This window comes from Symphalangus syndactylus, chromosome 14, assembly GCF_028878055.3.
Source record: "Symphalangus syndactylus isolate Jambi chromosome 14, NHGRI_mSymSyn1-v2.1_pri, whole genome shotgun sequence".
In the NCBI taxonomy this organism is placed as follows: Eukaryota; Metazoa; Chordata; class Mammalia; order Primates; family Hylobatidae; genus Symphalangus; species Symphalangus syndactylus.
In genome coordinates this window covers 64,421,269-64,438,213 of record NC_072436.2, presented here as the reverse complement: position 1 = coordinate 64,438,213, position 16,945 = coordinate 64,421,269, and the positions used below count along the sequence as shown (strand labels likewise).

General features: G+C 48.6%; 2 non-coding genes across 2 annotated transcripts; one reads left to right on the top strand and one right to left on the bottom strand.

Annotated features, from left to right (window-relative positions):
* The first annotated feature begins 3,169 nt into the window (after positions 1–3,169).
* On the top strand, positions 3,170–3,386 carry LOC129463380 (small nucleolar RNA U3). The gene has a single exon (XR_008651152.1). It is a non-coding gene; the product is annotated as a small nucleolar RNA U3 (small nucleolar RNA).
* Positions 3,387–5,047: 1,661 nt separating this feature from the next.
* LOC129463383 (small nucleolar RNA U3) lies at positions 5,048–5,264 on the bottom strand. Its single transcript, XR_008651155.1, has one exon. It is a non-coding gene; the product is annotated as a small nucleolar RNA U3 (small nucleolar RNA).
* Positions 5,265–16,945: the final 11,681 nt, after the last annotated feature.

Sequence of the window (16,945 nt, the reverse complement as noted above, 5' to 3'; positions counted from 1 at the left end):
AGCCAGGTGTGCTGCTCAAACCTGTAATCTCAGCACTTTCAGGGGCCAAGTTGTGTGGATCGCTTGAGACCAGGAGTTTGAGACCAGCCTGGGCAACAAAGTAAGAGACGCTGTTTCTTTTTCTTTTTCTTTCTTTTTTTTTTTTTTTGAGAGAGTTTCACTCTGTCACCCAGGCTGGAGTGCAGTGGCGTGATCTCGGCTCGCTGCAACCTCCGCCTCCCGGGTTCAAACCATTCTCCTGTCTCAGCCTCCCAAGTAGCTGGGACTACAGATGCTCACCACCAGACCTGGCTAATTTTTGTATTTTTAGTAGAGATAGGGTTTCATATTGGCCAGGCTGGTCTTGAACTCCTGACCTTGTGATCCACCTGCTTTGGCCTCCCAAAGTGCTGGAATTACAGGCGTGAGCCACCGCGCCTGGCAAGAGACACTGTTTCTACAAAAAAATTAACAAACAACAAAAAAAATTAGCTGAGCATGGTGGCATGCACCTATAGTCCCAGCCATTTCGGAGGCTGAGGTAAGAGGATCACTTGGGCCCAGGTAGGAGGATCACTAGCCCAGGTCGAGGCTACAGTGTTTGCACCACTGCACTCCAGCCTAGTGTACAGACTGGAGTGATGGAGTGAGACTCTGTCAAAAAAGAAAGAAAGAAAGAAGAAAGAAAGAAAGAAAGAAAGAAAGAAAGAAAGAAAGAAAGAAAGAAAGAAAGAAAGAAAGGAAGGAAGGAAGGAAGGAAGGAAGGAAGGAAGGAAGGAAGGAAGGAAGGAAGGAAGGAAGGAAAGAAAGAAAGAAAGAAAGAAAGAAAGAAAGAAAGAAAGAAAGAAAGAAAGAAAGAAAGAAAGAAAGATGCAGTTCTCCTCGGCGTCATCTGATTGCTACCCTGTAGAAGTGCAGCCCCAGAGTTGTGAGCTTCTGATATCCCAAAAGATATGGAAACAGGTGGCCCCTGGATGAAGGAGGAGGTCAGGGGTGGCTGGAAGGCAGGTCCTGGGGAGTGGAGGGGCTGGAAGAAGATGGAGGGGGAAGGTGTGGCAGACACTATTATAATAGCTGACTGCCCAATGTGTGCCATTCCCAATTCCCCTCTTCCCTGCTGCTTTCCACTGTGGAGGCTGGAAAAGAGAAACTACTTACCTTCTCAGCCTTTGTTGCAGCTAGGAGTGACCATGTGACACAGTTTTGGCCAATGACATCTATGGAGTCTCATTAGATCTCATTGTGTGTGTGTGGCAGGGGTGGGAGTGGGGGGTGAGGGGGTGGGGCGCCTGGGAAATTATTGACAAAAGTGACAAATGCTTTCAATTAACTCTGAAGGTAACCATTCCTTTTCCTTTCTGTCTTAAATGCGGAGGCAGATGCAACGCCAGGAGCACCATCAGCCATGCTGTAAACAAGGGGGAAACGCCAAGCGCGTTACAGAGGACGTCAGCCCTGCCATCACTGGGCTGGGGAAACAGTGCCAACCATGGCTGGTCTCCAGGTTCACAGTGATAGGGGAAATAAACCCTTATTTGTCTAAGCCATTGTGATCTGTTTTCCTTTTTTTTTTTTCAGCCACTTTACAGAAGAGGGATATTTGTTAAAATTCAGAAGGGGAGGGAGAAGGAGAGACTGCGCAGGTTGAAACGGTGATGGGTAAATGTCAAAGAGAGAGAGACTTTGTTTGCAGGTGCCAGGGGCCTGAGCACGATTTTGTCACGATAGCAGAATGAGCACAGGATGTGCCAGGCATAGCGCTTTATACTGATCGACGCGTTTTAAAAAATATTTTGTAGGCTGGGCACGGTGGTTGACGCCTGTAATCCCAGCACTTTGGGAGGCTCAGGCGGGGCGGATCACGAGGTCAGGAAATTGTGACCATCCTGGTTAACACGGTGAAACCCCGTCTCCACCAAAAATACAAAAAACTAGCCAGGCTTGGTGGCACGCGCCTGTAGTCCCAGCTACTCGAGAGGATGAGGCAGCAGTAACGCTTGAACTCGGGAGACGGCGCATGCAGTGAGCTGAGATCGCTCACTTGAGATCGCGCCACTGCACTCTAGTCTGGGCGACAGAGCTAGACTCCGGCTCAAAAAAAAAAAAAAAAAAAAAATTGTAGAGACGGGGGCGGGGGGGGGGGTCTCACAATGTTGACCAGGCTAGTCTCGAACTCCTGACCTCAAGCCGTCCTCAGGCTCTGGCCTCCCAAAGTGCTAGGATTAAGGCCTGAGCCACCGCGCCAGCTGAACGCATTTAGTTCTCATTGCAACTTTCTGACGCTGGTTGTGCTGTTATCCCCACCACACAGAAGGAACTGCGGCTTAGACAAGAAAAGCGCCAGGCAGCAGGTGGTGAGGCAGGATTTGAACTCGCGCACACGGAGCCCATCCAGTCCAGATGGACTGACTCCTCTGTCAGCGGAGGAGGGAGCGAGTTGTTTGGTGAACAATGAGTGTCTCAGGGTCCCGAGTGTGAGGTGGGGCGTCTGATGTGTCGCCAGGTCCCGCCTTGTGTGAGGTGAAAAATGGTGAAAATGGTAAATTTTGTATCTATTTTATACCATGCCCCCTAAAAAAAATTGTTGTTAAGAGTCAAGATCTCGCTGTCTCCCAGGCTGGGGTGCAGTGGGGTGATTGATCAAAGCTCACTGCAGCTCTGAACTCAGCCAGCTTCCCTGACTCAAACGATCATCCCGCTTCAGCCTCCCGAGTAGCCGGGACTGCAGACGGTGCCATCACGCCCAGCTCATTGTTGATTTTTGCCCCGCCTTGGTAGAGACGGGATTCCGCTATATTGCCTAGGCTGGCGTCGAACTCATAGAACAAAGGATCCTCCCTCCTGGGCCTGGGCGTGGGCTCGCAAAACGCTGGGATTCCCGGATTACAGGCGGGCGCACCACACCAGGAGCAAACACTTCCCGCTTTAAAAATTCAGGTTGTGAGTGGCTGTCATTCAGTATTATGCTAATTAAGCATGCCTGTTTTTTTAAACGTCTTAAAACAATTGTTAAAATTACGTTTCCACCTACAACGTTAAAATTTGTCAAGTGATAATATTGGAGAAGACGTTATTGCCAAACTACTTTCCTATTTGTTTCCTAATGGCATCGGAAATAGCGAAAGTATCTCGCCATCAGTTAAAAGTTTGCGGCCGGTGTAGCCCCAGCAGAGGCTGCGAGAGAGACGCCAAGACTATACTTTCAGGGATCATTTCTATAGTGTGTTACTAGAGAAGTTTCTCTGAACGTGTAGAGCACCGATAAGCCACGAGGAGGAGTTGTAGCGTTCTCTCCTGAGCGTGAAGCCGGCTTTTGGTGTTGCTCGAGTGCGACTGCCGTCAGCCATTGATGACCGTTCTTCTCTCCGGCTCGGAGAGTAAGAAGGAGAGAACGCAGTCTGAGTGGTTTATCTTCGTTCGTGGCTCAACAAGAGAGGTGTAAGGTGGACCGTGTTGGGTGTTTGCGTGCGTTCGGTTTGCGTCTGGCTGACCGCGGGGGAGTCCTGCAAGGCTTCTTGCTTTTGTCAGCGATACGTTTTGCGTGACATCTGGGTGCCTTTTCAATGCTAGTTTTAGGCGGGGGGAAGGGTTGGAAGGGTTTGGGTACGTCACACTGGTGAAGTCAAGGGATTGACTTCCCAAGGTGCTGGGATTACAGGCGTCAGCCACCGCGCTTGGCCAGTGAAGACATACTATGTATTTTACTGTCATTTTTGAGATAGTTTCCCTCTTGTTGCCCCGGCTGGAGTGCAAGGGCACAATCTCAACTCACCGCAATCTCCGCCTCCCGGGTTCAACTGATTCTCCTGCCTCAGCCTCCACTATCGCCGCTCACTGCGGCCTCGACCTCCCAGGCTCAAGCAATCCTCCCACCTCGGCCTCCAGAGTAGCTTGGACTACAGGTGCCCACCACCATGTCTGGCTAATTATTTGTATTTTTAGTAGAGATGGGTTTTCGCCATGTTACCGAGGCTGGTCTTGAACTCCTGGACTCAAGCGATCCTCCTGCCTTGGCCTACCACAGTCCTGGGATTACAGGCGTGAGCCACCGCGCCTGAGAACTGTAAGAAATAAATTTGTGCTATTTAAACCACAAAGTCTGTGTATTTTGTAATGGAGCCCAAGGGAAAGACAAGCAGCTTCTTTTAAAACTAAACATACTCTTTCCATATGATCAGAACTCATGCCTCTTGGTGTCTACCCAAATGAGTTGAAAATGTATGTCCACACAAAAACCTGCACACCTATGTTTATAGCAGCTTTATCCATCATTGCCAAAACTTGGAACTAAGATGTTCCTAAATAGAGCCGGCGGCTGTGGCTTGTGTCTGTAATCCCTGCTACTTGGGCAGCTGAGGCAGTCACTTGAGATCAGCAGTTTGCCCAGACTGGTCTCAACAAAGTGAGACCCCATCTCTGTAAAAAATACTTTTAGGGCCGGGTGCGGGTTGGCTCACGTCTGTAATCCCAGCACTTTAGGAGGCCAAGGCTGGTGGATCACCTGAGGTCAGGAGTTCGAGACCAGCCTGGCCAACATGGTGAAACCTTCTCTCTACTAAACATACAAAAATTACCCAGGTGTGGCGCCGCATGCCTGAGTCCCAGCTACTCGGGAGGTTGAGGCAAGAGAATGGCTTGGACCCGGGAGGGATAGGTTGCGCTGAGTCCAGATTGTGCCATTGCACTCCACCCTGCTTGAACTCGAGAGGCGGAGGCTGCAGTGAGCCGAGATCGCCGCCATTGCACTCCAGCCTGGGCGCCAGACAGAACAAGTGACCCCGACGCCCCGTCTGGAGAGTGGGGTGGTGGGCGGGAGGGAGACGACGTTGGTCAAGATTGACAACGAGAAAGGGAAGGATAGATGCAAAAGGATACTAGGACTTAGCACAGCATCCCCCTTCTCCCAACCTACGACGGAAACACCACCCGTCTGACGTGACGCAACACCTGCCACCGACAAAACAGAGCTTTCCCCGTGGCATGCGAGAGCGAGCCAAACCCACCCCACGCAACCACCCAACAGGACCCACCTTACATTTCTCTCTCGTTGAACCACGAACAAAAACAAACCACTCAGACTGCGTCCTCTCCCTCTTACTCTCCAAAGCGGAGAGAAGAACGGTCATCAATGGCTGACGGCAGTCGCACTCGAGCAACACCAACAGCCGGCTTCACGCTCAGGAGAGAACGCTACAACTCCTCCTCGTGGCTTATCGGTGCTCTACACGTTCAGAGAAACTTCTCTAGTAACACACTATAGAAATGATCCCTGAAAGTATAGTCTTGGCGTCTGTCTCGCAGCCTCTGCTGGGGCTACACCGGCCGCAAACTTTTAGCTGATGGCGAGATACTTTCGCTATTTCCGATGCCATTAGGAAACAAATAGGAAAGTAGTTTGGCAATAACGTCTTTTCCAATATTATCACTTGACAAATTTTAACGTTGTAGGTGGAAACGTAATTTTAACAATTGTTTTAAGACGTTTAAAAAACAGGCATGCTTAATTAGCATAATACTGAATGACAGCCACTCACAACCTGAATTTTTAAAGCGGGAAGTGTTTGCTCCTGGTGTGGTGCGCCCGCCTGTAATCCGGGAATCCCAGCGTTTTGCGAGCCCACGCCCAGGCCCAGGAGGGAGGATCCTTTGTTCTATGAGTTCGACGCCAGCCTAGGCAATATAGCGGAATCCCGTCTCTACCAAGGCGGGGCAAAAATCAACAATGAGCTGGGCGTGATGGCACCGTCTGCAGTCCCGGCTACTCGGGAGGCTGAAGCGGGATGATCGTTTGAGTCAGGGAAGCTGGCTGAGTTCAGAGCTGCAGTGAGCTTTGATCAATCACCCCACTGCACCCCAGCCTGGGAGACAGCGAGATCTTGACTCTTAACAACAATTTTTTTTAGGGGGCATGGTATAAAATAGATACAAAATTTACCATTTTCACCATTTTTCACATATACAATTCAGTGGCATTAAGTACATTCACGTAGCCATTGGCGTGTAACCATCACCATTATTTATCTCCAGAACTTTTTCGACATCCCAAACTGAAACTCTACCCGTAACACAAACTTCCCTTTCCTCCCTCTGCCCAGACGCTTTTAAGCACTATTCTACTTTCTGTCTCTATGAATTTGATTCTCGTAGGTACCTCTGTAACTGGAAACACGCAATATTGTCCTGTTGTATCTGGCTTATTTCACTTAGGATGACGTTTTCAAGGTTCATTCATGTTGTAACATGTTGCAGAATTTCACTCCTTTTTCAGGCTGGAGTGCAATGATGCATGACCTGACAGCTCACTGCAGCCTTGACCTCCAGGGCTCAGGTGATCCTCCCACGTCAGCCTCCTGAGTAGCTGGGATTATAGGCACACGCCATCACGCTCGGCTAATTTTGTGTATTTTTTTGTAGGGAGGGGGTTTCACCACATTGCCCAGGATGGTCTTGAACTCCTGGGCTCGAGGGATCCACCCGCCTCGGCCTCTCAAAGGCGTGGGACTAGGAGGCGTGAGCCACCACGCCCAGCGGTTTTCTTAATTACATTTTCGAATTGTTCCTTGCTAGTGTATAAAAACACAACTGGACCGGGCACGGTGGCTCACGCCGGTCATCCTAGCACTTTGGGAGGCCGAGGCGCGTGGATCACCGGGTCAGGAGATCGAGACCATCCTGGCCAACATGGTGAAACCTCATCTCTACTAAAAATACAAACACTGGCCGGGCGTGGTGGCGCTCGCCTGTAATCCCAGCTACTGGGGAGGCTGAGGCAGGAGAATTGCTTGAACCCGGCAGGCAGAGGCTGCAGTGAGCCGAGATCGCGCCATTGCACTCCAGCCCGGGCGACAAGAGCATACCTCCTCAAAAAAACGGGCAAGAAACCACACAACTGGTTTTTGTGAGTTGATCTTGTGTCCTGAAACTTTGCTGAATTTGCTTATTAGCTCTAGTAATTATTGTGTGTGTATTCTTTGGGATTTTCCGTATTCAAAGCGATGGTTTTGTTTCTTATTTCTCAATTTGGTGCCTCTTAGTGCTTGTTCTTACCTAAAGGCTCTGGCTACAACTTCTAGCAAAATGTTGACTAGGCCGGGCGCGGTGGCTCACACCTGTAATTCCAGCATTTTGGGAGGCTGAGGCAGGCAGATAACAAGGTCAGGAGATCAAGAGCATCCTGGCCAACATGGTGAAACCCTGTCTCTACTAAAAATACAAATATTAGCCAGGCGTGGCAGTGTGCACGTGTAGTCCCAGCTACTGGGGAGGCTGAGGCAGGAGAATTGCTTGAACCCGGGAGGTAGAGGCTGCAGTGAGCCAAGCGACAGAGCAAGAACTCCTTCTCGAAAACAAAACAAAACAAACAAAACCAAAAAAAAACATTGAGTAGCAGTGGTAAAGGTGAACCTCTGTGTCTTGTTCCTGATCTTAGGGGGAAAGCTTTTAGTCTTTCACCATTAAGTATGACGGTAACTGTGGTTTTTTTCACAAATACCTTTTATAACGTTGAGGCAAATCCCCTCGTTTCATAGTCTTCTCTACGTTTTCATGATGAAACGTTAGAATTTCTTAGATGCTTTTCCTGTGTCAGCTGGAATGACTGTCTTTTTCCCTTTGTTCTACTAATGCGGGACATTACGTTAGTGGATTTTCTTATGTTGAACCACCCCCTGCATTCCTGGGATGAATCCCTCCCATCCCCTCAGCTGCAGCACCTGATTAGAGCCTTCTTCCTTGGCAATAATCGTTGTTTCAGTGATTGGCTTTTTCTGTGAGGTGAGCAGCAGGCCCTAGATGGAACCCCTGGTGTTTTAGTAACACCCGGATGGCCAGTAGCCTCCAGACGCTGGAGGAGTCAAGGAAGGATCCCCCTTCGAGGCTTCAACAGTTTGATTCCTGATTTTGAGCCTTCATAACTGCGAGAGAATAATTTCTGTTTTGACAGAGTTTCACTTCATCACCCAGGCTGGAGCGCAGTGGCACAGTCTGGGCTCACTGCAACCTCTGCCTCCTGAGTTCAAGTGAGTCACGTGCCTCAGCCTCCTGAGTAGCTGGGATTACAGGCATGCGCCACCACGCCTGGCTAATATTTGTATTTTTAGTAGAGACGGGGTTTCGCCATGTTGGGCAGGCTGGTCTTGAACTCCTGACCTCAAGTGATCTGCCTGCCTTGGCCTCCCAAAGTTCTGGGATTATAGGTACAAGCCACCATGCCCGGCCTACATTTCTGTTTTTTTTTTTTTTTGAGATGGAGTTTCACTCTTGTTGCCCAGGCTGGAATGCAGCTCTTGGTGTCTACCCAAATGAGTTGAAAACGTATGTCCACACAAGCCTGCACACATATGTTTATAGCAGCTTTGCCCATAATTGCCAAAACTTGGAACTAAAATGTTCCTAAATAGAGCCGGGGCGGTGGCTTATGACTGTAATCCCTGCTACTTGGGCAGCTGAGGCAGTCAGTCACTTGAGATCAGGGCTTTAGGAGCTGCCTGGGCAACAGAGGGAGACCCCTGTCTCTAAAAAAATAACATAAAATAAAATAAAATAAAATAAAATAAAATAAAATAAAATAAAATAAATAAAATAAAATAAATAAAATAAAATAAAGTAAAAAATATGTCTTCACTTTGAGAGGCCGAGGCAGGTGGGTCTCCTGAGATCAGGAGCTCAAGACCAGCCTGGCCAACGTGGCGAAACCCCATCTCTACCAAAAATACAAAAATTAGGCTGGGCGCAGTGGCTCACGCCTGTTAAACCCAGCACTTTGGGAGGCTGGGGCGGGCAGATCACGAGGTCAGGAGATCGAGATCATCCTGGCTAACATGGCGAAACGCCGTCTCTACTAAAAAAAAAAAAAAAAAAAAAAAAAAAAAAAATGCAAAACATTAGCCGTGCGTGGTAGCGGGCGCCTGTAGTCCCAGCTACTCGGGAGGCTGAGGCAGGAGAATAGTGTGAACCCGGGAGGCGGAGATTGCAGTGAGCCGAGATCGCGCCACTGCACTCACTCCAGCCTGGGCGACAGAGCGAAACTCCATCTCAAAAGAAAAGAAAAGAAAAGAAAAGAAAAGAAAAGAAAAGAAAACAACAACAACAACAACAAAAATTAGCTGAGTGTGGTGGCACACGCCTGTAATCACAGCTACTCGGGAGGCTGAGGTAGGAGAATCGCTTGAACCTGGGAGGCGGAGGTTGCAGCGAGCTGAGGTGGCCTCACTGCACTGCAGCCCGAGAGACAGAGTGAGACTCCATCTCAAAAAAAAAAAAAAAAAAAAAAAAGTCCTACATAGGTGAATGGATAAATAAAACGTGGTACATCCAGAGAATTAGATATTGTTCAGTGCTAAAAACAAATGAGCTATCAAGCCATGAAAAAACATTCAAGAACCTTAACTGCATATTCCTAAGAAAAAGAAGCCAATGTTAAAAGGCCATATACTGTATGATTCCATAGACATGACATTCTGGAAAAGCAAAACTATGGAGACAGTAAAAGGCTCAGTGGTTGGCAGGGGTTGGGGGAGGGAGGGATGAACAGGCGGAGCACAGGGGACTTTCAGGGCCACAAAACTACTCTGTATGACATGACAATGGTGGATACGGCATTACACATTTGTCCAAACCCACAGAATGTACAACACCAGGAATGAGCTGTAATGTGAACTATGGACCTTATTTAATAATTCCATATGCATATTGGTACATCAGTTGTAACAGAAGTATCACGCTATAATGCAAAATGTTACTAATAGGGAAATGAGTGTAGGGGTCTGAGAGAGAGGATGTATGGGGATTCTGTTCTTTGTGCTCAATTCCTCCGTAAACCTATAACTGCTCCTCCCAGGAAAGTCTACTAATTAATTATTATTATTATTATTTTAAGACAGAGTCTTGCTCTGTGTCCCAGCTGGAGTGCAGTGGTGCAAACTTGTCTCACTGCATCAAGAGATTCTCCTGCCTCAGCCTCCCAAGTAGCTGGGATTACAGACATGCATCACCATGCCTGGCTAATTTTTGTATTTTTAGTAGAGATGGGGTTTCACCGTGTTGGCCAGGTTGGTCTTGAACTCCTGATTTCAGGTGATCTGTCCACCTCGGCCTCCCAAAGTGCTGGGATTACAGGCATGAGCCACTGTGCCTGCCCTCTACTAATTAATTTTTTAAAACACACAGGCGTACATACGTAATGACAAGTCACTGGCTGTACACACACAAACAGAATAGCATGGATTATGATCCCAGTCTTAAACAAATCTTTTTTTTTTTTTTTTTTTTTTTTTACACTTTAGGTTTTAGGGTACATGTGCACAATGTGCAGGTTTGTTACATATGTATCCATGTGCCATGTTGTTTTGCTGCACCCATTAACTCGTCATTTAGCATTAGGTATATCTCCTAATGCTGTCCCTCCCCCCTCTTAAACAAATCTTACCTGTCAGCTGGACGCGGTGGTTCACGCCTATGGTCCCAGCACTTTGGGAGGCCAAGTTAGGAGGATCTCTTGTGCTCAGTAGTTCAAGACCAGGTTGGGCAACATGGTGAAACCCCGTCTGTACAAAAAATACCAAACAATTAGCCAGGCAGGGTGGCACGCCATCTGTAGTCCCAGCTACTTGGGAGGCTGAGGTGGGAAAATGGCTTGAGCCCAGGAGGTGGAGGTTGCAGTGAGCCAAGATCATACCACTGCCCCCCAGCCTGGATAACAAAGCCAGACCCTGTCTCAAAAAAACAAAAAACTTGCCTGTCCATCTATTCGTTAATCTTATATAGATCGATTGAGGCTGTGTGGAGAGAATCCTATGATGATATTCATGAAATATAGAGCCCCACAGATAGGGGGAGATTTATTGCTTTTTTTTCTGTGTATTTTCTAAGTGGCTTGGATTTTTTCTGCTGTGCATGTTTATAAAACAAGTACTTAATTTTTTTTTTTTAATTTAATGAAGTAGTGTGACATTTCTTGCACATTTGAGTTTGTGAGCAAATATTCATAAATTTATATTTGGATGTATGAGTTTGTTGTGAGAAAAAGACCACAAATCCATGTACGAAAACCCAAAAACCCAATGTGGTTATTGATGAGGGGTAGGATAAGAGATAGTTTGTTTGTTTGTTTGTTCATTTTTTCAGAGATAAGAGTCTTGCTCTGTCACCCAGGCTGGAGTGCAGTGGCATGATCACTGCTCACTGCAGCCTCAAACTCCTGGGCTCAAGTCATCTTCCCACCTCAGCCTCCCAAGTAGCTGAGACCAGAGGTGCTCGACACCATATCGGACTTATTTATTTACTTACTTATTTATTTATTGTAGAGACAGGATTTCACTATGTTGCCCAGGCTGGTCTTGATCTCCTGGCTTCAAGTAATCCCTTCCACTTCAGCATCCCAAAGTGCTGGAATTACAGGTGTGAGCCACCATGTCTGGCCCCTGGATTTTTTGTAAAGTGCATTTTATCATATTCTTTTTCCTCTTCCCCCTCCTCTTCCACTCCCCCTCCTCCTTTTCCTTCTATTTCATTTTCTAATCATGACTTATTAAAAGGTCCCAGCCCCTGTGGGAGGTCCACAGTTCCCCAACCAAACGGGAAAAATAGGCTCACACACCTAGTTTGTGAATGAATACCTTATATTCACATTATTTAATGCTTACAGTAACCCCTTTTTACTGGTGGCAGGATTAAGAGCCTTAACCTAGGAACGGAGGAGCCCGGGTTCGAACCCACATCTGGGGCGCTGGGAGTGTGGCTCCTCCCAGGGCTGCCGGGTTTCCTAGTCGCATCTCAAGGCAGCCCCAACGGGCAGCGCCCCATCCTATGGCCGCCTGTGCCCTCTTGCGGCGGCTTCCGGAACTACAGGTCGCCTTCCGGTCCCAGAAGTGAATGAGGGGTCCCCCGGGGGCTGTGCTAAGGACGGCCTGTGGCAGGGCCACTCCACACCCCTCAGCGTCCAGGCCACACAGACACAGAACGCAAGAGAGAGACTGACCCACCCACACACCGGTACCCACAGACGCAGAGACCGAGGCAGAAATGACGGGATTGCCGCAGACCGGCCAGGAGCAGGGACAGACAGCGGCTCCGCAGGCTCTGGTGGGACTGGGCTGAGGCCACGCTCGTGTTTTCACCACACCCTCTCTCAACTATAACTACCTAATAAAACTTAAAATTGTCCTATAAATAGATAGGGGGGGCGCGTGTTTGTTTGTTTGTTTGTTTGTTGAGATAGGGTCTCGCTCTATCCCCAGGCTGGAGTGCAGTGGCGCAATCTCGGCTCATTGCAACCTCCCCCTCCTGGGCTCAAGCAATCCTCCCACTTCAGCCTCCCGAGTAGCTGGGACTACAGGCTCGTGCCACCACTCCCAGCTAATTGGTGTATTTTTTGCAGAGACGAGGTCTTGCTATGTTGCCGAGGCTGGTCTTAAACTTCTGGGCTCAAGCCATCCTCCTGCCTCAGCCTCCCCAAATTCCCGGGATTACAGGCGTGAGCCACCACACCTGGTCAATACATGTACTCAGAGGGGGACTTTATCTATTGCTACTCTCAAGTGGAAAATTTGTGTCACTTTCATAGGCAATAACAATGAAAGTGAACAGGATAAAAACAAAACAATGTTATTAAATGGTGTTGGATGCTTCCCCACAGAGGCTGTGCAGGATGAGTGCTCTGCTCAGAAACGAGTTTTAGCAAAGTGTGAGGACAGTTTTGCAAACATGTTTCATATTCCAACTCAGTAGACACAATTTTTCACAAAGTAACATTCTTCCTTTTCTGATATTTTCTACTGTATGTTATTCCATCTATTTCGTTTTATCTTTTAAAGCACTCGAAGGTGGGTAGAGGCAAGAAGTATAAAAACAGGTGGGGGTCGAGGCTGAGCGGCGGTAGTGAGGGCTCATACCTTCCACTTTTGTGCATGTTCAGATTTAATTTGCAAATTAAAAAGAAGTTTTTTGTTTGTTTGTTTGTTTGTTTGTTTTTTCTTTTTTTGAGATGGAGTTTCGCTCTGTCGCCCAGGCTGGAGTGCAGTGGCGCAGTCTTGGGTCACCGCAAACTCCGCCTCCCGGGTTCACGCCATTCTCCTGCCTCAGCCTCCCGAATAGCTGGGACTACAGGCGCCCGCGACCACACCCGGCTAATTTTTTGTGTTTTTAGTAGAGACGGGGTTTCACTGTGTTAGCCAGGATGGTCTTGATCTCCTGACCTCGTGATCCGCCCGCCTCGGCCTCCCAAAGTGCTGGGATTACAGGCGTGAGCCACCGCACCCGGCCTTAAAAAGAAGTTTAAAAAAAACTAGTTTGGATTCAGTATACTAACTTTATAGCTCACTAAGCGGTCACACCCCATAATTGGAAAAACTGTGTGCAAAATACGTAAAGCCCTAACACTGTGCAGAGATTTTACCTGGACATAATCAGCAGATTGAAAGTGAATGAAGAAGGAAATTGCCCTCCCACTGTAGTTGATTATCTACTGAGGTGGCCACCAAGAACTCCTCCCCGCCCTGTGCACTCCGCCACCCCCACATCCAGAGGTGAAGCCTATTTGCCCTCCCCTTGCATCTGGCCTGGCCTTGTGGCTGTTTTCACCCCTAGAATGCACCCCCACTAGGATGCACCAGAAGCAATGCTCTGGGACTTCCAAGTTAAGACCTCAAGAGGACTAGCAGCTTCTGATTGTTATCATTTGGGATGCTCCTTCTGGCAATGAGCCACCACTTTGTGAGGAAGCCCAAGAAGCAACACAGAAAGACCCATGCTCTCGTGTTTGCACCACACCCTCTCTCAACTATAACTACCTAATAAAACTTAAAAAAACACTGAGGCCCTGGGCTAACAGCTCCAGCTAAGCTTCTAGCTGGCAGCCAGCAGCAACTGCCAGCCGCATACTTCCTATCCATGCCTATGGCTTCACACCTCGAAAACACAGGATGACCCGGCGCGGTGGCTCACGCCTGTAATCCCAGCACTTTGGGAGGCCGAGGCGGGCGGATCACGAGGTCAGAAGATCGAGACTATCCTGGCTAACACGGCGAAACTCCATCTCTGCTAAAAATACAAAAAATTAGCCGGGCGTGATGGCGGGCGCCTGTAGTCCCAGCTACTCGGGAGGCTGAGGCAGAAAAATAGCGTGAACCCGGGAGGTAGAGCTTTCAGCGAACCGAGATCGGGCCACTGCACTCCAGCCTGGGCGACACAGCGAGACTCTGTCTCAAAACAAACAAACAAACAAACAAACAAACAAACAAACACAGGATTCCCAGTTAAAATTGATTTTTGAAAAGATAGTGAAAAATTATTATCACTATTATTTTTATTTTTTATTTTTTTGAGACAGAGTCTGGCTCTGTCGCCCTGGCTGGAGTGCGGTGGCATGATCTTGGCTCACTGCTACCTCCGCCTCCCGGGTTCAAGCGAGTCTCCTGCCTGAGCCTCCCAAGTAGGTGGGACTACAGGCAAGCACCACCACTCCTGGCTAATTTTTATATTTTTAGTAGAGACGGGGTTTCGCCATATTGGCCAGGCTGGTCTCGAACCCCTGACCTTGTGATCTGCCCACCTCGGCCTCCCAAAGTGCTAGGATTACAGGTGTGAGCCACTGCGCCCGGCCTGAAAAATTATTTAGTATAAGTATGCCCCAAATAACATGGGACATTCTCATACCAAAAAAAAAAAAATCATTCATCGTTTTCTAATTTAACTGGGAGTCCTGTATTTTTATTTGATATATTCAACAACCCTGCGGACTTTCTCTGGCTTCAAGAGAATGCTGAGCCCGGGCGAAGGGCAAAGGAACAATGAGGACAAGTGCCACCCTCTCCAGCCCTTGTTGGGACACTTCCGAGCTGTGCTCGCCCGGGAGCGCTGAGCCTCTGCTGCCTGCAGCGGTGACCTGCTCCTTCTCGGCTTTCACCCCTTGATCTCACTTCCCCACACGCCTGCTGGTGCCTCCTAGGGTTACCTCCCAAAGAAACTCCCAGTACCGAAATTCTTGTCTCAGGGTCTTTTTTTTGAGACGGAGTCTCGTCCTGTCGCCCAGGCTGGAGTGTAGTGGTGCAATCTTGACTCAGTGCAACCTCCACCTCCTGGGTTCAAGCAATTCTCCTGCCTCAGCCTCCCGAGTAGCTGGGACTACAGGCGTGTGCCACCACGCCTGGCTAATTTTTTGTATTTTTTAGTAGAAGCAGGGTTTCACTATGTTGGCCAGGACGGTCTCGATCTCCTGACCTCATGATCCACCCGCTTCGGCCTCCCAAAGTGCTGGGATTACAGGTGTGAGCCACCGCGCCCGGCCTATTTTAGAACTCAAACCAAGACAAGAAGAGCTGGGTAAACGCTAACTTTAATGATGGCCATTATTCCAATTATTCACCCGCATTTCCTCTTACTGTAGAGGAAAATAAACAGGAATGTAATAATCACAGCTAACATTAATTAAGCCCCTACTGGATATGATACATGTTCCGGGTGTACTAACTCACTTCTCACCAACAACCGTCTGAAATATCTTTAAGTCCCTTTTCCACACGGGGAAACAAAGGCAGAGAGAGCCTAAGCAACTTAACATCTCATTGCCAGCAAGCAACAGCAGCAGAATTCACACCTAGAAAGTGGGGCTTAATAAAATGTAAAATTGTTCTATAAATAGATAAAGTGTTATTAAAAAGAAAAATAGAATGAATTTTGAAATGTTAATTAATTAATTAATTAATTATTTGAGATGGAGTCTCGCTTTGTCGCCCAGGCTGGAGCGCAGTGGCGTGATCTCGGCTCACTGCAAGCTCTGCCTCCCGGGTTCACGCGGTTCTCCTGCCTCAGCCTCCCGAGTAGCTGGGACTACAGGAGCCCGCCACCACACCCGGCTAATTATTTTGTATTTTTAGTAGAGACGGAGTTTCACCGTGTTAACCGGGATGGTCTCCATCTCCTGACCTTGTGATCGGCCCGCCTCGGCCTCCCAAAGTGCTGGGATTACAGGCGTGAGCCACCGCACGCGGCCTATGCATTTTATTTTATTTGTTTATTTATTTATTTATTTATTTATTTATTTATTTATTTATTTATTTTGAGACGGAGTCTTGCTCTGTCCGCCAGGCTGGAGTGCAGTGGCGCGATCTCGGCTCACTGCAAGCTCCGCGGCCCGGGTTCACGCCATTCTCCTGCCTCAGCCTCCCAAGTAGCTGGGACTACAGGCGCCCACCAACACGCCCGGCTAATTTTTTTGTATTTTTAGTAGAGACGGGGTTTCGCCGTGTTAGCCAGGATGGTCTCGATCTCCTGACCTCGTGATCCGCCTGCCTCGGCCTCCCAAAGTGCTGGGATTACAGGCTTGAGCCACCGTGCCCGGCCTCATTTTATTTTTAAGACAGGGTGTCCCTCTGTTACCCAGGCTGGAGTGCAGTGGTACAATCATGGCTCACTTCAACCTCGAACTCCTGGGATCAAGTGATCCTCTCAGCTCAGCCTCCTGAGTAGCAGGTGGGCAACACTCAGGGCCCACGTGTTCACATTAGGCCACAGTGCCTCTCCAACCCCCAGAATGAAATCCAAGCCCCTTGGCCTGGTCCTCAAGTCTTTCTCTGACCTGGTCATCCCTGCCACCTGCCCTCTCTTCTCCAGCTACCTTGAATCACTTGAAGAATCTCCATGCCTCACACCTTTCATTGCTGTTCCTTTTGCCTTGAACACCCTTCCTCCTCGTCATTCCCACTTTTCAAGTCTCACATCAGCGTGCACTGCCTCCTCCAGGAAGCCTCTCAGCACTCACCCCAGAGTCTGTCAGGCTCCTCTAGGTTCCCACGGCCTCCCAGCTGTCCCCTAGTTGATCACAAGCACAAGCTCTGGAAGAGTTGATACAGGAGCAGGTGGCCGAGTGAGAGGCACCATGAGGAGTGGGCGGCTGAGTGAGAGGCACCGTCCTGCCCCATGGTTAGCTCAAAAATCGATAAACCAGTACCCAGTGGGCACCTACTGTGTG